The following is a 24,402-nucleotide window of genomic DNA, read 5'->3' as shown; positions in this document are numbered from 1 at the left end:
TCAAAATGAAATACAGATCTTTCAGCAGTAGGGGCAGCCTTCTGTATATTTGTCTTCCTTTGTGTAGGAGATTTGCACTTCCCAGCTCTGCCAAGCTCCCAGCCAGAGGCAGAGGTGATGCTTGAGTAAGTGTAATTTTGTGTTTGGTCTCCCATAGATGGAGAGGACCTGCTATGATCCAGCATTTGTCTCAGGCAAGTAGAAGGAGCTGATGAGGGTCAGGTACCGATGCCACGTAACACTACAAATAAAACAGCCACAAAAGTAATGCTCTTGGAAAGAAGGAATAGCAGTGACAAGTTTGACTGGAAAAACTGTAATTGAGGCAAGTCTAGAATAAGCAGTGTTATCAAGTTGGTTTTCATCAACAGCTAATCCAAATTTAACTAGGATCTCTCGGGTTCAGGCTTCATTATCACCTAATGCAGGCTGAACACTTCTATCCGGACCCAGTGGAGATTTGATATAACACCTATTTAGAGAAGTAATTTACAAGTGTTAGTCTTATCTGTATGGCCAGAGATGTTCATAATTTGTTTAAAGATGTTTGCTTTGTATTTGTAAAGACTGAATTTGCTGTCAGGGAATTAGAGTGGCAGTGACTAAGTCTTGGCGTACGTCTTTGGAGAAAGAATCTCTTGGCCTTGTGTTTTCAGAAAACTGAATATTGAGTCCCTCTTCCACTTAGTTGTAGATGGAAAGTGGCAGTCTGAACATGTGTGTGTTTTAAAATCCTGTAAGCAAACCAGAATTTTTAGAATAGCATCATACTAAGAAATCTCATAGTTTTTCTACATCTCCAAAGACACAGATGGCACCTTCCTGTCCCTGCCAGTGAATGTGTGTAGTGCTCCTTCCTCTTGCATGATTTTATGGAGAAGTTCTTCTCTGAAACTACTATTTTGTGGTTCCTTAATCCATGTCAGAAGTCTTCTGCCACCTAGGCTGCCCTGGGTAATATCCTTGTGTTTTTATACACTTGGAGAGCTAAACAGGTGTGAGATAGAGGTGAGGGCTATCTCAGATGGATGGGGTACATCCAAAGATACTGCAAGTTAATGGAATTGCTGGGAAATTACACCAGTGAAACTCAGGTCTTCTTCTGTACTTCTGCAATAATTGTGAGAATAGTCTGAAAGTATTCATTTTTTTCATGGGGCCCTGACAAATAATATCTGCATCTTTACTTGCCATAGATGTGGGGAAAAAAGACAGTAAGGTCTTTTAAAAATGAAAATCAAGTAGGGTCACAAAGATTCAGAAGCAGAAGTATCTCCAAATAAAAATTCAATAAACTATGTCATATAAACAGCATACATGTAAGTGATAAATCTCTCTACATCTGTTGACCAGTGTAAAGACTGAGTTTTGTCTTTCACATTGGAGTTTATGTAGACTAAGTACTTGAAATCTAAAGGTACAACTTGAGATGAAATGAGATGGCACAGGCAGGCTCCTCCACTCCAGACTCAAGATTTCCAAGAGAAATAACCATCTTCAGTGTTCTTCACTACCTCCAAGCCAAAATACACCATTTTTAGGCAGCTATTTATGTTATGTTGTGGTTTCTAAGCGTTGTGCAGTAAAAGACGAAAGTGATATGAGAAGAGTAACACTGAGGACCACTGATTTATGTGGACTGGACACTTAGGAGAAGCAGAAAAAGGGGAAGCAGAAAAAGGAGAAGGAATAAAGCTGGCCTGGTGCTCTTGATTATACTTGACCTGTTTTGGTTGAAGCAGTTCTGCTTGCCTCTGGCCACAAGAATTTCCTAATGTATTTTACCATTAGATGTTGCATCCTTTACTAGGACTTGAGTGGTGTTTGTAGGCTGACCCCTGCACAATTCTCCTTTCAGACATCCTTTTGACTCTGAATAACCACCTCAGCACTAGTTTTTAAAGTTTTGACATTACTTATGTCATTCTGCAGAAAGCAATTCGTACTGTGAAAATGCCCCTGGAAGCTACTCTGAAATATGTTCTAGATGTTTACAGTGTTCAGTCAAAGAACATCTGATTTTGTTTATTGCCATGGAGTTGTGGGGCTCTGCTGAAATAAAGCACTCTTGAACCTGCTTAAGTCCATTTGACAAGATGCATAAGACAAATTTTATCTTATTAATATATAAAAGGAAATCCTTAAGAATTGTTATTAAATAACAAAATTAGAAGAGATGATTGCTCATTCACAGCTGTCCTGTATCAGCTTAATTTTGAGTGCAAGATGCAGAGTTTTACAGGTCTGTTTCTATGCAGGCACTGAACTGAGCACTACTGCTCAGTTCTCCTGAAGATTATTTTGGAGTTTAGCTTCAGTGAAATGCTTTAAAAGAACATATTTTTTTTAAGTGCTTATAAATTCCCTCTAGAAGTCACCCTCTTACTTTGCTGTCTCATGTTACAAACTCGAATATTTTAATTTGTAAGAGGTGTGTCTTTGATTGTTCATTACTCAAGACAACCCTTGCCAGAGAGCCCAGAAATACAAGAGCAAGAAAGAGCGCTGAGAGGTGGGGCAGCAGGGTGGCTGCCTAGCCCTGATCATCATCTCAAGGCTGATCTGGTAGGACTGGCTAAAAGGGTGACACAGGCCCCTGGGAGATTGCCAGCAAGTCACCAATTAATACTAATTGCATGGGAAAATACCGTGAGGGTGGTTCATCAGGGACTGGAATGAGTTCATAGCTGTGCTGCACCCAAGGGCTGTGTGTCCCTTGGTGTTTACTTCAAGAAGAAAACACAGTGTTGCTTGCTGCTCTATTCACTTGCAATGTTTCTAGATCCGGACTACAATTCATGTGGAGGAGCGTGAAACATCTCACATCTATCACAGAGCTTGGCTTGTGAATATTTGAGTTAAAGTGCAATATTCTAATTGGTTTCAGCAGGAATCATCACTGTCATCTTGAGCCAGACATTGCTTTTCATTTTCTCATAGGAAGGAAAACAAAGCTGAAGTTGCATGAACTATATGCACATGATAGTCCTTTCAAAACAAGAAAACTATGGAAAACTATGATTTTAAAAGGGCTTTTGGCTTTGCCTCTCTGATTTCCAAGGAAAGCTTTGCAGAAAACTGGGATTTAAGCTGCTGCTGTCTCCTCCTTCCTCTGCCTGGTGACTGCTGTAAACATCTGCTGAGGATGTCATTTATTGTCTCATCCTCTCGTTGCTCATGAGGATCATGAAGCATCGTGCCTCCTTGAAAATGGAGCTGGATATGCTGTGGGGCAGGAGCGGACAGGCAGCGTGCTCAGGGGCTCCGGAGTGTGGTTAGCGGGGCCGAGAGCAGCTGCTGTGCGTGTGCTGTCCCGGGGATCAGGCACGGGGAGAGGGGCAGAGCCGCTTTATGTCCCGGCAGGTTTGGAGAAGCAGGTGGCAGCAGCCGGGCTGGGAAGGGCACGTTGCCCCGTCGGGCACTGCGATTTCGCCTCTTCTTCCTCCTCTCGAAAAGGCAGACGAGGCTTCCAAGTCCTAAATTGCATTTTGTCTAACTCCTCCCCTATTCCGGCTGCTTGCTCATGCAGCCACCCACGGATCCGAAACAAAAATGTGTGAAGCGAGGCAGGGAGGGCTCTCGCCAGCGCAGATCCCGGCTCCTCTCTGGGCCCCGCCGTGCGCTGCCCCTGCCTCGCTCCTGGGCACGGCGGAGCTGCGCCTGACCATAAACACATCGGCATTTCTCTCCCATCCCTCCTCATCACCCTGCGCTCCAAGAGGAAGAATAAGAAGCAAAAGAGGTGCGGGGCTGCGGATGAGCGTGTCTTTGTGGCGGGCTGACAGAGGCGGCATTGTTCGCGGGCTGTGCCCGCCTGGCAGCCGGGAAAGTGGGATCTGAGCCCTGCAGGCGGGATCGGTGGGGCTGTGCCCGCCTGGCAGCCGGGAAAGTGGGATCTGAGCCCTGCATTCGGGATCGGTGAAGCTGTGCCCGAAGGTGGGATCCACTCCCTGCATACGGGATGGGTGAGGCTGTGCCCGAAGGTGGGATCCGAGCCCTGCATTCGGGATCGGTGAGGCTGTGCCCGAAGGTGGGATCCACTCCCTGCATTCGGGATGGGTGAGGCTGTGCCCGAAGGTGGGATCCACTCCCTGCATTCGGGATGGGTGAGGCTGTGCCCGAAGGTGGGATCCACTCCCTGCATTCGGGATCGGTGGGGCTGTGCCCGCCTGGCAGCCGGGAAAGTGGGATCTGAGCCTGCAGGCGGGATCGGTGAGGCTGTGCCCGCCTGGCAGCCAGGAGAGGTGGGATCCGTGCCCTGCATTCGGGATCGGTGAGGCTGTGCCCGAAGGTGGGATCCACTCCCTGCATTCGGGATGGGTGAGGCTGTGCCCGAAGGTGGGATCCACTCCCTGCATTCGGGATGGGTGAGGCTGTGCCCGAAGGTGGGACCCGAGCCCTGCATTCGGGATCGGTGAGCGGCCGGGACAGGGTGAGCAGCTCCGAGAGCTGCGTTAATGCCCGGAGGGAGTTTCAGAGCTCAAACAGCTTCTCTTGGTCTCTTCTTCTGCACAATGTAAAGAGGGTCTACGATGAGGAGTCCTTGTTAACCAAAGGTAATACTTTTGTCTGTAGAGTAGCATAAGTTAGTGGCCATTGCTGCTGTCTGGTTGTTTATAAAATAAGAGTGATACAACAGGGAGGAAAGTTATGAAGTGCCCTGTGCTCTGCAGGAGAGTAAAGCTTCATTGTGCTGAGGGTTATTGAAGTTTGGCTGTTCCCCTTTATGTGGGCTTAGTTTGTGTTACCAGTAATAATAAGATCTGTATGTGTTGCCATCAGAGGAAGAAAGGACTATTTAGTTTCCTTCTCCATCTTACTTTTTAAGCCAAAAGTTACTATTTATATGCAATATTAAATTAATTATGCTAATAGAAATACATTGATATATAGGCAAGGTAAATACTTCTTATTACCAGAGAAAGTTCCTCACCTCTCACGGTAATCCCTGGAGTACAATGCATCCTGTACAGTCATAAAAACATTAACATTTGTTGCACATACCTCAGCAGAAAGAAAAATCATTGTTGCATTTGTTTTTCCAGCCACCTTGCAATAACTATGATTACACACTCTGCCAAGCAGATTTTTCATTGTTGTGCCAGTATTTCTCATGTGCTCTTAGTACATCAATCCTATTTTAGTGGGTTTTAAATGACTATTTTTTTAGTTTCTAAGATATATTTTGTCCAAGTGTCGGCTGTTCATATTGCTGTTTGTTCTTTGTGGTTGACAAGTCTGTTTTTGAGAGTGTGTACTGCTATTTGGGATGATAACAAGTATGATCTTAAAAGCACGAACCTTGTGGCTGTTGCTCATCTTTTGTGTCCAGGCTGACATGCTTTTGGGGTGAACGGGCTCAGCTGCATTGAAGACTCCCCACACAACTCTAAATCTGGAACTCTTAACAACACAAGTGGTGTTTGGAAGGTCTTTTCCTAAGAAGGGGTTAAAATGAGGCGAGTGTGGTTTGTGCACTGAGGAACGTGACTGGGTCCTGCCAGTGCAGCGCCGCTTGTTCTGTGCACTTTGGGAGAACACAGCTTGTACCTCCTGTTTGCCTGACGGCACAGAGCAGCCCCAGAGGACACACGCTGCTTTTGTGCTTCTGCTCAGTTTTAATCTTTAGGGAGCAACTGTTTCAAAGAATAAACACATTGCCTTGTAGGAGAAACTCCAGAAAACATCCTGCTGGTGACAGTGGCAGCCGCTGCCCATCATCCCGACGCTGCTCTGCCAAAAGCGGCGGGGCTCTGTGAGCTGGCCTGCCAAAGGCTGGGAGCTGCAAACTCTGTGTTCCCGAGGATGGCCAGAGGAAAGCAGCTTTCAAAGAGCTGAATTAAAACTGTGAGGCTGCTAGCTGCTGGCTCAAAATGCAGAATCTGTGTTTATCCTGGCCCCCTCAGCGCAGGGATTTCTGGCATCCCCTTTCTGCTGCAGTGTCTTGCCCACTAATCCCTACACACCCCTCAGGCTGCTTGGTGGTGGGGCTGGTTGGGCACCAGGCAGGCAGGTGATGAGCCTGCTCACTCCCTCTATGCAGGCTTTTAGGTTAAATCAAAATTAGTTGTTTATTATTTTGAATACACTGCCTCATACTGGTGTAGAGCCTCTTACTTTTCTTCTACTGATTGGTTTTAACGGGCAAACAAAGTTTCATTTGCTGTTAGTTTAAAAAAGTGGAGTAAATACATGTCCCACACAAAATAATCCCACCAAATAATATTTGTTTGCTAGATGTTGCATGCCTCACTTATACAGAGACTTTAATAACCCATTTCCTTCAGAGTATATGACACTAAGTGGGCAGGGTCAATTTAAAATAAATAGCTTTTGCTTACAAAGTTGACTTCAGTCTATTGTATATGTTTCTGTAAACAAAAAGATGCAGCAGAGTTTGGGATGGACATAAGCACAGACAGGGGTTTTGAGATAATGTCTTAACCAGTGTTTCATCGGTTTTTCAGCCCAGAAGCTTTTGCTTCCTCACTGGGAGAGCCTGTATGAAAACCTGTGTGGATGATGTTATAAGGTAAGGAATACACCTTAGGTGCGCTCTTTAACTTCTTAATTTTGCATTGCTACAGAGTCTGTGTGAGAAGTTGCTGCACTCTATCTAATTTCTTCTCAGAGAGACTCTGTTGTTTGGTAGTAACAAATAAATGAGCAAGACTGTTTATGGTGTAGATGATGATATGTCTTAAATGCTGTTGAATTTCAGCTTTTCTGCTACGAGCCTCAAACTGTCCCTGTGGGGAGAGGCTCTTGCTGTGTGTCTGGGGTCTTGCTCTTCTGCTGAGGTCTGGAGGACCTCCTGGTGCAGCATCACTCGCAGTGTTATATCCAACTTGGTGATGTTGCATTAAAACAGGAGTGTGCAGTGTGTTTTCTGATTCCCAGAAATATTGTCACTTTGTGGCATTCCCCTGCTGACGTTAGTGTCACCTTTCCTTCTACACTGGTCCCTGTCTGGGTAGCAGTCCCCATCACCTCTCTTGCCCTGCAGACATGGTGCACTCCAGGCTTTTTTCCTCAGGCAGACTGATGATCAGTGAACAGCACCATTCTCACCTCCTCTCTCAGGGCCTCATGCACTGAGTCACCAAATCATTTGTCAATAAATGAAGAATCTATTTGAGATAAATTGATGAGGAAATGTGGAACTCTTCTGTTCTGGGGTCCTAAAAGGCAGGCTTTCCTGCTAGGCAGTTGACAAGCCTGCATGCGTATTACAAAGTCTAGCAGTGTTAGTATAGTACAGCTGTGCTGCATATTTCCTTCATCTGCTTGTTTAGAGACACCCAGAATATTCATCTTAATCATTTCCGCTGCATAGTAGGTACAGGAGGAAATACCAGGGAGAGCCCTGTCACTGGGAAAATGCATCATTTGAATGTGTAATGTAAATATTTTAGCTAAGCAAATGTAAACACTGTTTTGCCTTTAGGATGGGAAAAGGCTGTCGCAGTCAGAAACGAGCTGACATAAGAGTGACCCTGTATAGATGAGATACAAAATTGTGTTCACACATTTTGGTAATCAAAACAGAGCCCTTAATGAATTGCCTAGTGTGAAAGGAATTACAAACACAAATGTGCCTGACACAAGGCATTAGGAAGTTGCTGCTGTATTAATGCTAGAATGAAGGACTTTTCAGGATTCATGGGGATCCAAGGTCTATGGGGAGGATGATGGGAGATAAGAGAGATAAGATGACGAGAGATGTGCTATGGTGAGGGCTAAACAAAGGCTGGAGACTCTCTGGAGGGAAAACTAAACTTCTAAGTGTGCTCTGAATGTCCATGCTTCTCTATGTCACTGACTATGAGTTGTTGAGTGAGTTGTGTTCATCATGCCAGGACAGTAAATTCAGAAGTTTTCAAGGGTTAGAAGATGGTAGAAGCAACAAATATGCTAGATTCAGTAAGAAGCCCCTTATTGCATTCACAGCTGTGCTGTGGTTTTTCAGCCAGTGGATTCAAAGGAAAGCAGAGTTCTTAGGGAGTTCAGGGTGGTTGCTCATCAGTTCTGCCTCAACTGGCTTTGTAAGTGTGTGAAGACTTATGTTCAAGTGGTAGTGCTTGATGGAAACCAAACATGTGGTTTAACTTTTGGTACTGAAATTGGTCCTGAAAAACAGCATGGGATCCAGAATCCTCCCAGATCCCACTTGACTTCATTGTGCAGTAAATGGTCTCTGGGCATTCATCAGATTGCTAAGCCAAAGAAACATCTGGAGATGATTTTGTTGGCTGTATGTTCTAGCCCTTGAATTGTTAATGTCAGAGGAGGAAGAAACGACACAGAGGATTTGTCTAGACTCCATAGATTGCTAGTTAGATCTTATTTCTGAAGGCACAGGTTCATGTAAACACCCAAGTGAGTGAGCTTTCATTACTGGAATAGCTGGGGGATTTTTTAAGGTTGATTTTTGCTTGTATTACCAACAATGGATAATATATTAACGTCTGCCTCACATTTGCTATTCCTTTGTTGTAACAGCTGGAAATTTACATTTACACATAGGCCTCAGAGCTAAAAAATGTCATTCCCTAGATTAAAAACCCATAACGATTTTTGTTGTTCTCCTTGATAGGGAGAACTGAAAACAAGGAAAAGACAAACAGGAAGGGTAGCCCCAGACAATAAAGGCTCTCAGTTGGAGCAAAGATTAATCATGTAGAGTGTGGCCTTGAAAGTGTCATTGTCTGCCACTACTACAGCAATTTAGCTATAGCCAAATGAGCAAATCTATCTATTTAATTATCTAAAGAAAGTAGAAGAAATCAAATAATAAACATCATCTGTGAAAATACAATGGCTTTTTTTTCAGTACAGAGAAAATTAAAAGCCCCTCTTGTGTGGATGAAAAGTGTTCGGCATCGATGAGAGTAACTTCAACATTATCACAGAATCAAACTTGTGTTGCTAGAAAATCTAATCATTTTGTGCAATAACTTCTTTTAATTATTCTCTTGAATACAGATGATCCAAATCTCCTTTTTCTCCCATACAGATGTATCAATTTGCATGGGAAAGCATTGATACAGTCAAGAGTAAGAACTTCATTTTTTTCCTTTATGGGCAGGAAGTTCATATACATTTCCTAAAGGGCTGTATTATGCCTTTTTAAAAAATAATTTTTAAAAAGGATTTAAAATTAGATGCTGTGTTTTAGCACAGGGAAAAAGGTAGGAACAGATTGGTCTGTAGCGCTAAATTCACAGCATCATTTTTCTAAAATAAAGTTATATTATTTGAAAGCTGATGAGAGAGAGGGAATTTAAGAGATGGGAACTGCAATTGAAAAATTTTTGGAAGGAGATTGTAAACTTCAGGGCGGAAGGGAGTTAGATAAAAGAATCTGTGAGAGTGGGAATAATAATGTGAAGAGGAACAGACTGTGCTGGTGATATCTTTTGGCCAAGGTTTTGAAAAGAATTCAGAATATGATCTGCAATCCCTGTCTTTGAGGGGGGGAATGGGAATTTTTCCATTTACAGTAAAGTTGAGTGAGAATGTCATTGCTCCAGCTGTTAAAATATTTTGAATTCTACTTCAAACTGATTATTTATTGCAGTGTTAAAGTATAGACTATTGTGGACAAAAGAAAAAGAGAAATTGGAATCAATCCCAAAAGGTGGGTTGAAAGTATAATTTATGCTTCCCTGAGAGGGAATGGGACTGCTTGTCCAGTTCAGCTCATTCCAACCTAGTTCTCTGAGAGACTGCTTTTTAGGAAGCCTCTTTGGATAGATACAGCTGGAGGTGAACAAATCTCAAGGTTCAAATTTGCAAGGGAAACTTGGAAGCCTCTGTGAAAGCCAGGGGTAAACAGGATGCATATTTTGAGGCTGGAAGTGCCCTCTGAGTGTGACTTTAGAAAGCACGTGAGGACCACGGCATCCCAGGCATCTCTGGCACACACTTGAGAACAGAGCTGTGCAAGGCAGAGTTCCTGCAGAAGGTGGATGGGCTACTTGGGCTGCTCCTGTGCCTGCAGCCTTTTCAGCAGCCTCTCTTTCCTCATGGTGCTGAGCAGTACACCATCTTTGCCTGCACAGTCATTTCTATGTAACACAGTCTTCACATTCATATCTACATAGAACCAGCTCCGGATGAATAGCAGTAACTTCCACCATTAGGTAGATATGTCTGTGAAATGAATTTATCCTTCTGCTGTTTGGACTGTCAATAGCCTTGGACAATCTGCTGTCATCAGACTGACTTGGGTTCTTAGTTTTGCTTCTGTGGCACAGCCAATTCCATTTCAGTGTATGTGAATTAAAGAGAGTGTGCTCTAATAATATTTTATATTTACATGGCACATCTCATCCCAGAGGACTTTATAAATCATGTATATTCAACACCTCTGACCTTTCACAGTCCCTTCAGAGCTGGAGAACAAGCATTTTACAAAAGCAATAAAACCATAGGAATTTTTTCTCTGTAATACTGGGGGGAACTCATTAATTACAGAATGAATTGTATGTTCCCCTAGCTACAGCTCCACTTTGTAAAGACCTTTATTGAAAATTTCTTCAAGATAAGATGCATGATCCTGCATTTTGTGTACACCACGAACAAAGGGCTAATCCATCCTTTTAAAACTGGACCCCTGGAAATATTTCACTCTTGCGTCTAAATGAACATAAAAGTGTCACTGCCTCTATACCTTGGCTGTCATTTTACCAGTAAATTGTCACCTCTTCCTGAAGGATCTGCCCAAAATGCCATAGTCTGCCTTCCCCCTCAGCTGCTACACATCCTCCCATCTCAGTGTGAGAAATACAGCAAAATAGATGCATCAGAAAAACTATTTACTTGCTTTTGAGGAAGTCAAATGTGACTGATCCTCTGAGGTATCAAGCTGAAGAAATTCAGCATGTCTGTGCATTTGGTCAGCATATGCAGAGGAGGGATGAGCAGGGCCAAAGATACAAGGCAGATGAGGAGGAGGATGGTGATGAATTCATTGTCCTGGCACTTGGTGCCTCTTCCTGTAACATCAGGAGGATGACCCAAAGCCTGTGGCTATCAGTGTCTGTCCCTGCAGCACTGGGTCACTGAGGGACAGTGTGGGGCCCTTTGTCTTCCCAGAGCATCCTCCTTGTGGTGCACAGGGGCTCAGCTTATGTGCAGGACTACCTCAGTGGGATCAGATTCCCTCTACTTGGAGAAAAAACTCCAGAGGAGCTACTTTCCTGAATTTGAAAGAAGAAAATGGACGTGCAGCCTGTCTACATACAGTCTTTGCTTGGCCATTTTGTGGGTTGATTTGGGCCTTATTTAGTCTGTTGTTTTAAACAGAGGACAACAACATTTCTATTCTAGTTGTACAATTCAGCAAACGGATTACAAAACCACAGTTAAGTGTGACTGTCATGGATAGTAACTCAATTAATAATAGATTAAAGAATCTTTAAGTTTTCTGTGTATTGTTTTGCCATTTGTCTCTCTTTGTAGCTTGTCTGGATTTAATATAGTTTATTCCATTTAGGAGCATTACTGAGACAAACCCCATTAAAGCAGGCATTATAGTCCTTGTTTTGATTAGCACTCAAGGCCACTAGATAATGATGCTTAAAAAAAAAATCTCGTCTTTCTCCCATGGTCATTAGCACTGTGATCATTGCCAACCTTCATACAACAGTGTAAGTTGTTTTTTTTTCCTAAATCTCAGAGCCAGTTGTGAATGTCTGTAATATAGTCTGTGACATTTGAACTGTAACATTTATCTCAAAAATAGCAGTTCTTGCTCTTTCAGTGCTCATACTTGCAAGAAATTGGATCTTTATATGTAAGACAGTCAAAAAATATCACTTAACTAGCCAATATTTTTCGAAGCTATTTTATTGGGGTGATTTTTGGTTTTTTAGTTTCATGTTGCGGTGAGGCTTTCTGGACATTCAGGTATGCACATGTTCTTCTCAAACAACACCCTGACCAGGGAAAGACATTTGCACCACTCCTAACAATACCAGACCATTTCAGCCCTGGACTAATATGGGCAATTAAAATAATTTCCACACATCATGTTTAAACCAGTGACATGTAATTCTAGGACAAAGCCTCTCAGCACCTCTTTCCAATATTCATCTGCACTCAGAGGATAAGCAGCTGCTATTACATGCTAATGTCTTTTGAGGGTGAATGGCCATTTTAGGGCATGTTATTAACTCTGTGCAAATCAGTGCATTTTCCATCTTACTGTACAGAGCTGACTTCACATGCTGTTCCTTTTACAGATTTTAGTTCTGTTAGCCAAAAAGAAAAATGAGAAAAATTAGGCATTTGATGAGTTTGGGTTGGCATCTTGAAGGATGGGGCAGGTCCATCTGCAATTACATGTTCGGGCTGTGGGGACCAGACCTCTCACCTCACAGGCTTGTCAAGTTGCATGTCTTAGGGCAAAAGGCCAGCCAGAACAACTATAATTTTTAATAACACAGCTGACTTATTTTACTTTATTGCTGTGTTTTACCTTATGTAGATGTACACTGGGTACCTGGAAAGAGGCACTCACTCTAGTGTTTATCTTTTCAGACCCAAGTCACCCTATGTTCCCACTAACTTGCCAGATCCAGGTGCAGGAGCCCAGCAGACTCCTGAGATCCTTTGAGCTGCTCATTAAATCCTCAGAGCAAGCTGGATGCTTCTTTGCATGAGCAAACTTCTTTATTGAGATAAAAATTCTTGCTTTTCTCCCCCTTCTCTTCTTCCTGAAAAGGAAAAAAATGAGTGCCCACACACGCATACATACACACACACACACAAAAAAAGTGGTGTAGCATACAAAGCTTTAGCATAGACTTGCTTTGGCTTAAGACTGGCTTGTTACTACCAAGAGTTTGTTTCTTGCTGTGGCCATGATCCCCTAGCCTCTGCTCCAGCATTTAGAGGACTCATGTGGGATGAGTGGCAAGGAGTGCCAAATATTAATTTTGTTGAACTGTTCCAGGATTCTCCAAACCTTCTCAGCACAGAAAACTTTTTTTATCATATTGCAGCCCAAGCCACCTAATCTGTACTCTTCTGGTTTGGGCATTTAAATGAATTTTGCTCACTAAGGCATCCAGTTCTGTTCTGTTCCTACTATTTGTTTTGTCTAGCCTTGCTCAGAGTAGATAATTAATGCAGTAGTTAAAATACCATAATCTTAATGCTCTTTCCCATGGATGAAAACCTGCTTGTCTCAGAAGCTGTTATGCATGAACCATGTAGAAGAATTAGCTTCAGAGTGGAATAACCCTGGATTTATTATTCAACCAGTCACCACACTAACCTGTTTTTTTTTTCTGTTATTATTCTTACCTAAGTAGTTGCTACAGTTGAAAGGCATCTCCCAAAACAGAGGACAGAAGCAGATCACTGGAAGATCTTTTAAAAAATCCATTTTAAAAAAATGTAAATCCTCACTTGTGAATTCCTGATAAATGCTGAATAAATTCCCACAGTTCATAATTTCTCATTATTTATTTAATTTATACACCATTATAACTGTGAATGAGGCTTTACAAAACCACAGGGACACAATCTTTGCCCTAAAGAGATTGTAGCTGAAATTAGACACAACATATGACCAATTATTTCAATAGACAAAGCAGGATTACACCAAATAAAAATGGTTCTTGTTGCATATCTTGTGTATATTGTAAGCTTGTAATAATACAGTTATTTGGAAAAGACTTGTTTGTGCCCCTGAATGTGGTGATTTGTAACAAAGCTCTAGAATAAAACCATCATTAGTGTTTGCTGGTTTAAACCAGAAAACCTGAGACACTAATGACTAATGGTTGCTTTCCTACAGGCAATTTAATTAAAGAACTGGATTTAACAGAGGATGTATTCAGTATTCATTTCTAGCCGCTGTGGCCTCCAAGGATCTTCAATTTTAGGCCCATCTTGAAGATATTGTTTGCCTGGTGCATTTTATTGCATGGTGAAGGCAGAGCCTCTTGGAGGCTCTAACAGGACTTCACACTTTCTTCAGCCTAATCTTGGGCACACAGTGAATAATAAGATTTTTCTGAATTTTAAGTGAAGTGTCTTATTCCATACATATAGAGCTCTTTTCCTACTATTTAGTTACAAATACCAGTGTAATATTTTATATCCAGGATAAAGCCATAATTGTGCAGTACATCATTGTTTAAGTGTTCCTCAGCAGAAGAGGCTACCATCCTCATATAAATACGGCATGTACTTGTATCAAATCCTCAGGCTTTATTTTGACTTTGAATATTCAGACCTTTTTCTTGACAGGACTTTAGCTAATGAACTGAGGTTTGACCACTATTTCCAGAGCTCTGCCAGTGCAGAGCTCGTCTGATCCCCTCTCTAGATGAGGAAAAAGGTCCATGGTGGGAGCAGGGTGGGCTGGGTGAAGGGAATGGGGCTGGAAACCTCTCCACCTTCTCCTCCCCTGCAGCAGGTCAGGGCTGGGGTTTTATTCCCCAGCAATTCGCTCAGATAAAAAGAGGATTAGGGTACCTGCTTGCCTACCCCACAGGATTCTGGTGTGGCTAATTAGTCAATATTTGCACAGCTCTGAGAAGATGCTTTAAAGTGCCAATTATGAATAATAATTATCTTCTGAAGATGATTGGGAGTCCACATTTGCATGTTGATTCAGGCCACAGGAGTCAGTCTTTCAAATAACAGCTCTTATTTAAATGCCTTGCTGCTTCCTTATCTCATGTTGTGTGTTGTTTTTTTAAGGATGATGAGAAACATTAGTTTACCCTCAGGAAAGGCCAGGTCTGACTGTTTTTAATAATGAGTTATGTACTTAGTCACAGTAGGTAAATTTACAAACCAAGCAGGACACACTCGGAGATCGATTCTGTGTGTTGGGCAGATGGTTTTACACAAAACGTTCAGCAGGACAAGCCTGCTGAGACTGTAAAACAAACACTGCTAAGTAACATTGCCATAAGCCTCTTAATATGGTGGCAATGCCTGATTTACACTCTGCAGAGCTCCTACTTTATTTATATCTCATCTATTTACTGGCGTGTAATAGGTTTACTCTGGGAAGAGCTCGATCTGGGCCGGTTTGCTTTGAAGGCTGACATTTCCAGTTGGAACTTATTCCAGAAAACAGTAACTAGTCCTCAGCACCAACTGCAGGGCACTGAGCTATTTTATTAGTAACAGCACACCAGTATTAAAGACAAAGCAAGAACAGCCTACAAAAGAAGTCCGTGACTGGACTTCAGATTTTTGAGATTCCTGGAAACTTTCTCTTGCAGCAGAAATATTTTTTTATTTTTCTTAACATCTCTGCCTTTTCTTGTCGTTTTAGAAATGTTGCTTGTCTCTTTAACTGGATAGTAAGAGGCTTAATTATTTATTCTACTTTTATATGAGCTAATTGGAGAAGTGTTGCCTGTAATTTAGTTTTAATATTTGAGTCTGTATATCTGTATGTTAATGTTGCATTAAATAAAAGGAAATCGACAGTTGTACTTAATTCTACAGAGAGAACAAAATTTTGCCTCCAGTTACTATACAAGAGCAATTGGGAACAAAATTGGGCCAGAAGTTCCTTGCCTTCTATCTCTTTGCAGTAACATAAAATTTTAATGGAGAAAAATTACACAAAAAAGAACACTTTGTTTAAAAGTGTTCATAAAGGGAAAAGAACTTTTTTTTTTTTGCCTGAATAGAGGTCTTTTGATAGTTGTTTGCTAATTTTATGCTTATACATGTGTTCAGTAGCTGCATAGGGACATTAAACACAGTGTTGATATGAGCCCACACATTGATGCTCCAGCAGAGGGGTCTTAAATATTCATATGATGACTGGATTTGTGTTGCTTTATTTGCTTCTTTTCTTTTCTACCCAAAGTCCTAAGCACCATCAGATAATTAAACATTACAGGGTCTGTGATAGTGAACATTTCTGAAAGTCTGGACATTAATTTTGTGTCCTGCTGGCTGGAAGGAGTGTGATGCTCTGGCATTGTTTCACTTGGAGAAAAGTGTTTTTCTGATATTAGACTAAAATGTTTCATCCCTGAATAAATCTTTATGGCTTTTGGAGAAGGATTTAAGTGCTGAGAGCATTCAGCTTTGTATAGGAAAGTACGTTAGAGGAAGATGTTTGTGCCTGTGCAGTAGTAAAGCATACCATTGCCGGTGTGAGATTCAGTGCAACTGAAAATTCCTAAATTTAGGCAAGTATCTGCAGGGCACCTTCAGGCCCCTTCAGCTGCTCATGCAGAAGCAGCTGGTGCCATTTGAGGTGCCCTGGTACATTTTTCATTGTTTCTTAATAGCTGTTTGAGAAGTGTGAGAATTGGCCCTGTGCCATGTCTGCTGACCTCATCCAGGTGCAGATTTCATCTGCCTAAAGAGAGGGCAGTGAATGGAGTTTGAAGTGCCATAAACTGTGCCCTTTGGCCTCCATCTGCCGCTCCAGAAGGACACACATATCCTGCAGCTCATGCATCAAGTTGTTCTCATGCCTTGTGGAGGCTGACCTAGAACAGAGACTTTAACTAGACAGAGTTAAAGTAGGTATTTACTAAAAGACCTCAATGGACATGCTTTGGGCAGTACAAGAACCCAGCCAGGGCTACACCCAAGATGAACCCAAAATGGTCACAAAATGGACAGCTGGTCACAGGGTCTCATAAGTTGTCCATTTGCATATTGGAGTTAATTGTCCAGTTATAGCTTTAGCTTATGAAGTCTCATCCTTCTTGTTTTTCTGTCTTCAGAAAAAGAAATTGTTTATGCTCCTGGGCCTGAAACTTGGATCATTTGTCCTTGGTCCCCTGCTAGAGACAGAATTGTTTTGTCTACCTACTCTGTGAAGAGAGCTTACTATCCCTAATATGAAGCTCAGAACTACACACTAAAGCAGTGCAGAATCTGAAAAATATAAAAGCTAAAACCTGAGGCATCAGTTCATCTCTGTGGACACATCTGCATGAACATCCAGACATCCTGGATGCCTTTAGGCAGCTCAGGCAGTTCTAGCTGCCAGTGTTTAGGCAACTAAATGACCCCCTGGGCTGCATCCTGCATCTTTTGTGAGGCTCCATTGCCTGGTACCCCTGGAAGCCCGGGAGGCTCAGACACGTCACTCACACACAGACACACTTGGGCACCTCACACACCTCACGATGGGTGGCTGACTGCCACACATCATGTCACAAGTGTGACACCTCCCTGAGCCTGCAGAGCTGCCTGGGACTTGGCTGGGACAAAACAAAAAAACTATGGAAGGGCTGAGGAAGGAAGGAGAGAAAACTGTAGTTCTGCACGTGTGATTGCTGTGCTGTGCTCTGTAACTCAGCACCGTGGGTTTGATCTGTGGTCTCCCAGTTGTCCTGCCTTATCAGCATAGCCACAAAACAGCCACTGGGCAACCCAGCCAAGTCAGAAAGCTGCACCAGAGGGATGTCAGTGGCCCTGAGTCTTGATCACTGGGCAGCCCCAGCCCAGTGGAATAAATTGTGCATCCTGAAATGGCTGAAATGCCTGTCCTTCTGAGACATCAGTGGGTACCCTGTGGTGACTGGCTTGTTTTCTCCATCTCTTCGGGCTGCCATCATTTCCCAACATCATTTTGCCTTTTCCTTTCCTTCGCTTCACCTGCGTTTGTCAGCAGTGCTGTCTGTGCCTATTAGCAGTTGTGTACCAGCTGCTGTGCTTTTGCTTTTTTTGGCAGTTTCCGTGCAGATTGTGCTTGCTTTTTTTTGCCCCAAACCTTTTTGGTGCATGTCAGCATTTTATCTGTTCACATGCACTAGGGAATGATAGGAGCCATGATCTATTTGGGTCAGTGCATGCCTGTAACAATTCCAAAAGGAGGGATTTTCTAAGAATAAATTCTCCAACACCAATCTAGTTCTCATTCTTACCCACATAATATCTGTTAGCACCTTCTGCTATTTTTATACTTGTGAAACTGGGGTAGCGTGATGAGTCTGTTGTTTTTGCTTTCTTCCAGATGAACTAAGTCTTGCAATTCTTCTGTTGGTTGAATAACTCATGGAAATACATAGCAAAGCATGTAGTTTAGCAGCTGCCCCAAACTAATGTCTGCAATCATACATTTCAAGTCAGTTGAAAATTCAAAAAGGACTCTCTAAAAGGATGGCATGGTTGTTTTTTCTGAAAGTAGCACATAAATTTGGTATTGAATCAAAGTAAATGCAGAGCTAGATGACCTTTGTTCATCAGGCAGTTAGCCAGGTGTTCATTGCAGTAAAGAAAAATTTTCAACAAAAGGAAAAATTCATTTACTGTCACGGCCATCAAATCAACCTGTAAATGTTTCAGCTTTCAATAACTAATGGTCACTCTCTTGACTTACAAGTGGTTTCTTTGAAAACTGTTTCCTTCTGCAGAATTGGATTGCTTTGCAATAAAACTATGTCCCAAAGTGATGAAAAGGGATGAAAAAGCTTTTTTCACCATATAGCATTAGGTTATCCTTTCAAATGAACCATGTTCAGGATGTATTACAAGAGGCCTGAGCATGGCACATTTCTCAAAGAATAAAGCAGATGAAATCCAGATTCCTTGGTTCAGGAACCTGAACAGGGTGTTATAACAGTGGTGTAATGATAAATTGTAAAAAATAAGTAGTTGTTGAAATTCCTGGGTGGGATGTGGTGTATTGTAGCTGTATATGTTCTTCAGCTGACTACTCATTATTGTGTATGTTTGTGTCTGGTATAGTTCTTAAGGCCATTTAGCATATTTTAGGTGAGCTCTTCTACTGCCTAACTCCTATCATTCCATTCTCTCTCTCAGAGAATGCTTTCTCAGCATCTGCTCTTTGTGTTTCTGACATGTGCTTTCTTCACCACTTGGGCATCCTGATACCAATAGGCCATAACCAAAGTAATCAATACATGTTGTTATGAGTGTTGGTAGTTTTTTTAAGTCTTTTTAAAAGCGTTTGTGTGGGTGTTTGATGGGCACGTTATTACAGAAAAATAATCCAAAGGAGGAGTGATAAACCAAAAAGGCTGCCCAGGGTGGGAAACACTCAGTGAATAGTCAGGGTGGCCGTGCTCTCTGCTAGAAGCACCGAGCTCATGGAGCTGTGGCACTGTGGCAGCACTGTGTGGCCTTTGGAAAGGAGGAGGGGGCAGCTGTGGAAGGAGGAACAAGGTTTGGTGGGCTGCAGAGGGTGGGTGAAGGTGCCAAGAGGAGGCAGGATAACAGAGGTGGAGGCTTCCTGGCCATGCAGGAGCAGAGGCAGGAGCTGCTTTTGTGGGCCCAGGCCTGCTGTCCCTGCTGTGGTCACACCCACACAGCTGGAGACTCCTCAGCTGCTGGGGGAATGACACCTGCTTATGTGATCAGTCCTACAAAGGTTTTGAGCTTGTTATCTGGTGAAAGATAACATACATCACTGGGGAAAGACTGTTCTTACCTGGTCTGTCTTGACTGTCTCTCCTGTCTCTGGAGAGCAGTTATCCTGGATCCTGACAGGCTTTCATCAAATCTCAGTCTTCTCTTTCAAAACCTTAACAGGACTACATTCTGTGGGGGAAAAGTAATGATTTGGGTCAGCACAGCAGAGAAACCTGGGAGAAGCAAAGCCCAGCTGGTTATTGATTGCGTGAAGTGATGCAACACTCTGCTTATCCTGCCTACCTGCCACCTACCATGCTTCTCTGTCATCGTGCTTTGGCAGCTCATAACTCAAGGTAGCAGCAAAACTTTTTGCAGGAGGCTTGATGTATTTATCCTTCTCTCTGCAGTGCTGCCCATCTTGTAGGGCCTCCTGTGACAGTAATGCTGATGATGACACAAGAAAGCACAGAGGCAGGGGAAGTCTCGAAGCAATAGTGATGCTTAAACTGCAGAAAAACCCAATGCCAACAGACAACAAGAAGAACACGCTGGAGAAAGGGGGGGAAAGGGATTTTCTTTAGTCATTTGTTATTCAACAAATTTGAGTTTACAAGCTACAGGCCAAATTCTGTCTTCTGATTCTTGCTTTAATGCAGGAGGAGGGTATTTTTACTAGGGATCATGATTTATTCATGTTAAGGAAATGCTTTTTTAAGCCAAATTCAGGCTACAAAGGGGTAGTTAGTAGATGACATTCAGACTGGAGATTTCCCTTGAAACAACGTGAGAAAGTATTTATTTTCTGAAGTCCACTTCCCTTCACAGACAGGTTCCTACCATGTAATATCCAACAGCCAGGAAAAAGAGCCCAATACTGTGACAGGCTGGATATGCAAATACAGTATTCATACAAAGCTTTATGGAGGGTTTCTTTTCCACGGTGTGTGAACAACCAAACATCTCAATTAAATCAAGAAGGGGAAGACCTGGTTTTCGTTAGCTGTGAAGACTTTGAGAATTACATTAGTTGCAGTTGATTAGATCTCATAATTGCATTTGCTCTGTGTGTCAGGATGAAGCAGTAAGGGGTTTGGCTGTGTTGAGGGGGGTGGTACCCAGCTCGTAGATCACTCCTGCAGGACTCATGATTAGTTTCTGCTGCCTAGGTGTGTTGGGGTCAAGCCCAAGGTTTTATATTTCACTCTCCAGAGCAGGAGAGAAGGTGGATGAAATGCACTATGTGTCACAACGTTGGTGTGGGGGGCAGGACAGGATTTTGCCTTCCTGCTCCATGCTGCTGCAGGTGCCAAGCAGGACGCTGTTGAATCCACAGGATATTCTGGACTGTCAAAAGCAAGTGATGATTTCATTTACCCCAGCTCTGCTTCCAATTGAAAGGGCAGAACAATGTCATTATGCTGGTCTCAGGGAGAAATTGCAATGAAATTGTGCCACAGAGTGGGGCTGTGAAAAGGTGTGGTCTGTCAGGGCTGCTCCTGCTGCCCAGAGGTTTAGTTATCCGCATTGTCTGGTGTGATGGGTCAGCCAAGGAGGCCAGCTCAGAGGAGTGCATCTGAGGCCCTTCCCAGTGGGTCAGCACACATTAACGTCCCCTGGTTTTGTCCATGATTTATAGATATCTCCTCTCCTAATTCTAGGTCTCTGAAAGGTCAGTGGTCTGTCAGAGATGAGGAATGACCTTCACAGCTCACTTTGAAGGTACCCCTCTCTCCACAGGAAGAAGTGAGTCGTTACTGATCATGCAGAGCATGGAGGCAGCCATCTTAGATGATTTTTACAAGATTGAATTAAGGTGGCACCTTCCCTCAGGGAACACACAGCTGTATTTCCAACTCAGAGAAAACAAAGGTCACGGAGAGGCGGCACTGAGTGGGGACACCAGGTATCTGGATAAGTTGCAAGAACGCTTCAAAACCCACCAAATCCTTCTTTGTCTTGGACATTTTTTCATGAAAATGAAGTTATTGAGACAGGGATTCTCTCATGTGCTGTCTTGGTTTTATCTTGACAAAAAGTAAACTCTTTAAGACAGGGACCATCTCCAGCAGTGACGAAGGCTCTGCATGTATGCACCAAATGCTTAAGAAAAGCTGACATTCCTAATGAGATACAAATGCTAAAAAGTTTAAAATTATTTTATTGAATCAATTAAAGTGAAATGAAATTTGGGCTTGAAATAACCCTACACCTGTTATTGTAAGGTGAACTCTGTTTTCTTCAAATAGATTTGTCACCAAGTTCAATCACAGCTGCCTCTCTTGTTGTGGGATATCACAAAGCTCAATTCTCACTAATTCCTTTTGTTTCAAGATTACTTAATCATAAATACAACAGGCCCTTCTGATTTAATTTGTATTCTACCTCCAAGGACCATCACTTAGCTTCCCTGGAACACTCCTGTCTTCCAGACATTTATATCCACAGATTTTATGATAGCATTGGCACTTAGTAATCTGGGATGTTTGCATTTAAAATTATTTGGATTAAATTTTTAAAAAATTGGGATGATCTTCATGTGCTTCATTTTGGAGGTGCATCTCACTCAAGGCACTTTAAAAGGCTGTAACGTCCTGACTGTTGGATACATTTTTTTAAATTTCTCATTTTAGGTAGAGTTATTCTCACTATATACAATTTGAGCAATCTGAAAGTTTGGTATTAGTAGAAGTCGTTTAGTCTTCCCCTGTGATGGGAACAGGGGTGAGATCTCACAGGTGGGACTCTGTAGATAGCATCTGAGTAAACCAAAGACTGGTTTTAGAAATGTAAATAAGTGGAATCTCATTCTAAGTAGGAGTCTTTTTTTTTTCTTTTTTTTTGGGGGGGATGGTGGGGGAAGAAAAAGAGCAATATTTCATTGGGAACAATCAAAGCATTGTGTTTTGCTGCTGCATATTTTGCAATTTATACAGTTGGGGTCCTTTGGAAACTGGAAGTAGCATCTGGAAAAGTACCATCTACTTGTTGTATTGTTTCATGGGCCTGATTCAAACAGCAGTTTGAGAACAAGTACAATTGCCATGGATTTTAGAGGTCTTTTAGGTCAGATGACTGAGGCAAACTCTGTGTGTGCCTACTTCCCAAGCTAGGGGGAATTTCTCAGTTTCCATTATTATTACCTGAGATGGCAAAAGGGTTGCTTGAAATGTGGTTGCACTGCAAAAACTGAAAGGGGACTTGGCATGGTAGAATTACACAAACAAAGCGAAATTATAAACAGGCCTTTTTTAATATGAAAGAGCATCTAGTTCCAGGAAAAGCAAAGCTATCAGGAGTAGTTGTGTCAGAGCTGGAAAACACAAAGACAGCTTTCATTTCTATATGCTCTAAAGTATGCAGTAATCGTGGTCTAATTGCCTCACTGCAGCCAGAAAGCAATATGGGATATTGTGGGGGTGTGGGAAAGAGCACAATAATGCTACAATTAAGCTGTAATCTTTGGCATGGTCACTCAGCAGATAAAGCTTTTCTGCTGTCACATTTGAGACAGTCATTATTTGGCTGCTAAAGCCTGGGGAAAATATGTGCTGCTGTTCCTAGGAGCTGTTTCACAGAGGCTTCATTATGGGTTTCTTCCTCAGCAGCTGGCCAAGCTCAGCCAGTGCTCTGCATTTGAGAGCTGTGGCCTCAGCACTCCCCTTCTCCCTGTTTGTGCTGGGGGAGGTTTGTACTGCTGGTAGTGGAATGGGGGGAGCCTTATTAGCCACTGTGGAATAAATTTGTGAGCTTTAACGTTTGTTACAAACCTCTTTGCTCAGGGCCTGATTTATAATGGAAGCTGCATTTGGCAGAGATTTCTATGTATGGCTTATACACAGAAAAACCTTGTGAATGTGGGAAATAAATGTGATAGCTCTGTGACAGGTTAGGTGCATAATTATGCATGTATATTAACCCCAGGATGCAGACTGTGTTTCACAGGGACATAATCACATTCACGTGCAATTATGCTCACCTTCCTTTGAAAATTTAGTTTTACAGCCTGCTATGAAACCTTGATAGTGACATCTCTTATTTTCTGAAATCCTCCATCATTTTAGGAAAACTATTCCACTGTCTTGAAGTGAGCCCTTGAATTCACACACTTAATTGTTCATACAACTTTCCTGACTCTTTCCACTTTCCCAAATTTCTTTCTTTCTGAGGAGAGGCTGCCTGCACTGCAGGCTTGTGTGCACTTACTAGAATTGTGGTAGGAATAGAAAGGAGAGAGTGGCAGGAGAAGTCAGGTCAAGTTTGAATACGTTAACCTTGAGGTGACGTGGTCTGACAAGGCATGAATGAGTTGCTTGGAGTATGAATGCAGATTGTGGCATAGATCAGCCTTTACTCCTGCAAGAGGCTTTTTAATTTTTCTGCAGTGCCACAGATAGATGGGTACAGGGAGATGTGGTTTCCCTCTAGAAGATGTTAAGGCTTAGAAGGGGTTAAAAGCGACCAGTGGTTTGGGACTGTTCTGTTCTGTCTTAGATCTGGTTTTGCATTATAGAGCACACACATCCTTTGATAAACCAGCCATGATTTCTGAAGAGGTAGGTACAGGTACATTACATCAGAACCTCATTATTCTGCTGCCTTGCAAAGCAGAATCATGAACTGTTTTGAAGGCTTATGGCATGCACAGTCTCTGCAAGGCTCATCTGACAGCCTGCAAGAGCAGCTCAGTCCATGTCAGTAATTCCTTCCAGCATCAGGCTTTCAGGACCAGGCCTTAATTATGTGCACATCTGGTCTTCACAGCTTGGAATAAGATGTGTCTGTCTTGAAGTGTTCTCATAAATGGGTGCTGCCAAGCCAAGCAGCTCAAAACACAGCTGCACCACCAGAAGAGCTTTAACCTGTTGTAGGAAAGTATTTGTCCTGATTTAGTGCATAGGAACCCTAAAAGCAACATGCACTAGGTACTGCATGAGGAAGGGGATCTTAGTCTTAAGGTTTGTGTAGCTCAGTACTGGATCTACATTTAGAACACTAGAAGCCAAAAGAAGCCATTGCAGATGCAGAAACAGCAATTTGACCAATTATAAATATGTTTTACAATGTTTTTAAAGTGCC

At 42.5% G+C, this 24,402-nt stretch overlaps 1 protein-coding gene across 3 annotated transcripts in view; it reads left to right on the top strand.

The window, feature by feature from the left end:
- Positions 1-24,402, top strand: part of PAG1 (phosphoprotein membrane anchor with glycosphingolipid microdomains 1) — a 107,429-nt gene that overhangs the window by 57,149 nt on the left and 25,878 nt on the right. For 2 of the 3 annotated variants that reach the window (XM_058042210.1, XM_058042223.1), the window contains exon 2: positions 6,468-6,532. The gene's annotated coding sequence lies outside the window, so the exon portion shown is untranslated. Of the gene's footprint in view, positions 1-3,698; positions 3,743-6,467; positions 6,533-24,402 lie in introns of those variants that run through there. The other variant, XM_058042216.1, reaches the window with a different exon arrangement.

The sequence above is a fragment of the Melospiza georgiana genome, chromosome 1, assembly GCF_028018845.1.
Source record: "Melospiza georgiana isolate bMelGeo1 chromosome 1, bMelGeo1.pri, whole genome shotgun sequence".
NCBI lineage: Eukaryota > Metazoa > Chordata > Aves > Passeriformes > Passerellidae > Melospiza > Melospiza georgiana.
The sequence above is the reverse complement of the archived record's forward strand: the minus strand, read 5'-3'. Positions and strand labels throughout refer to the sequence as shown.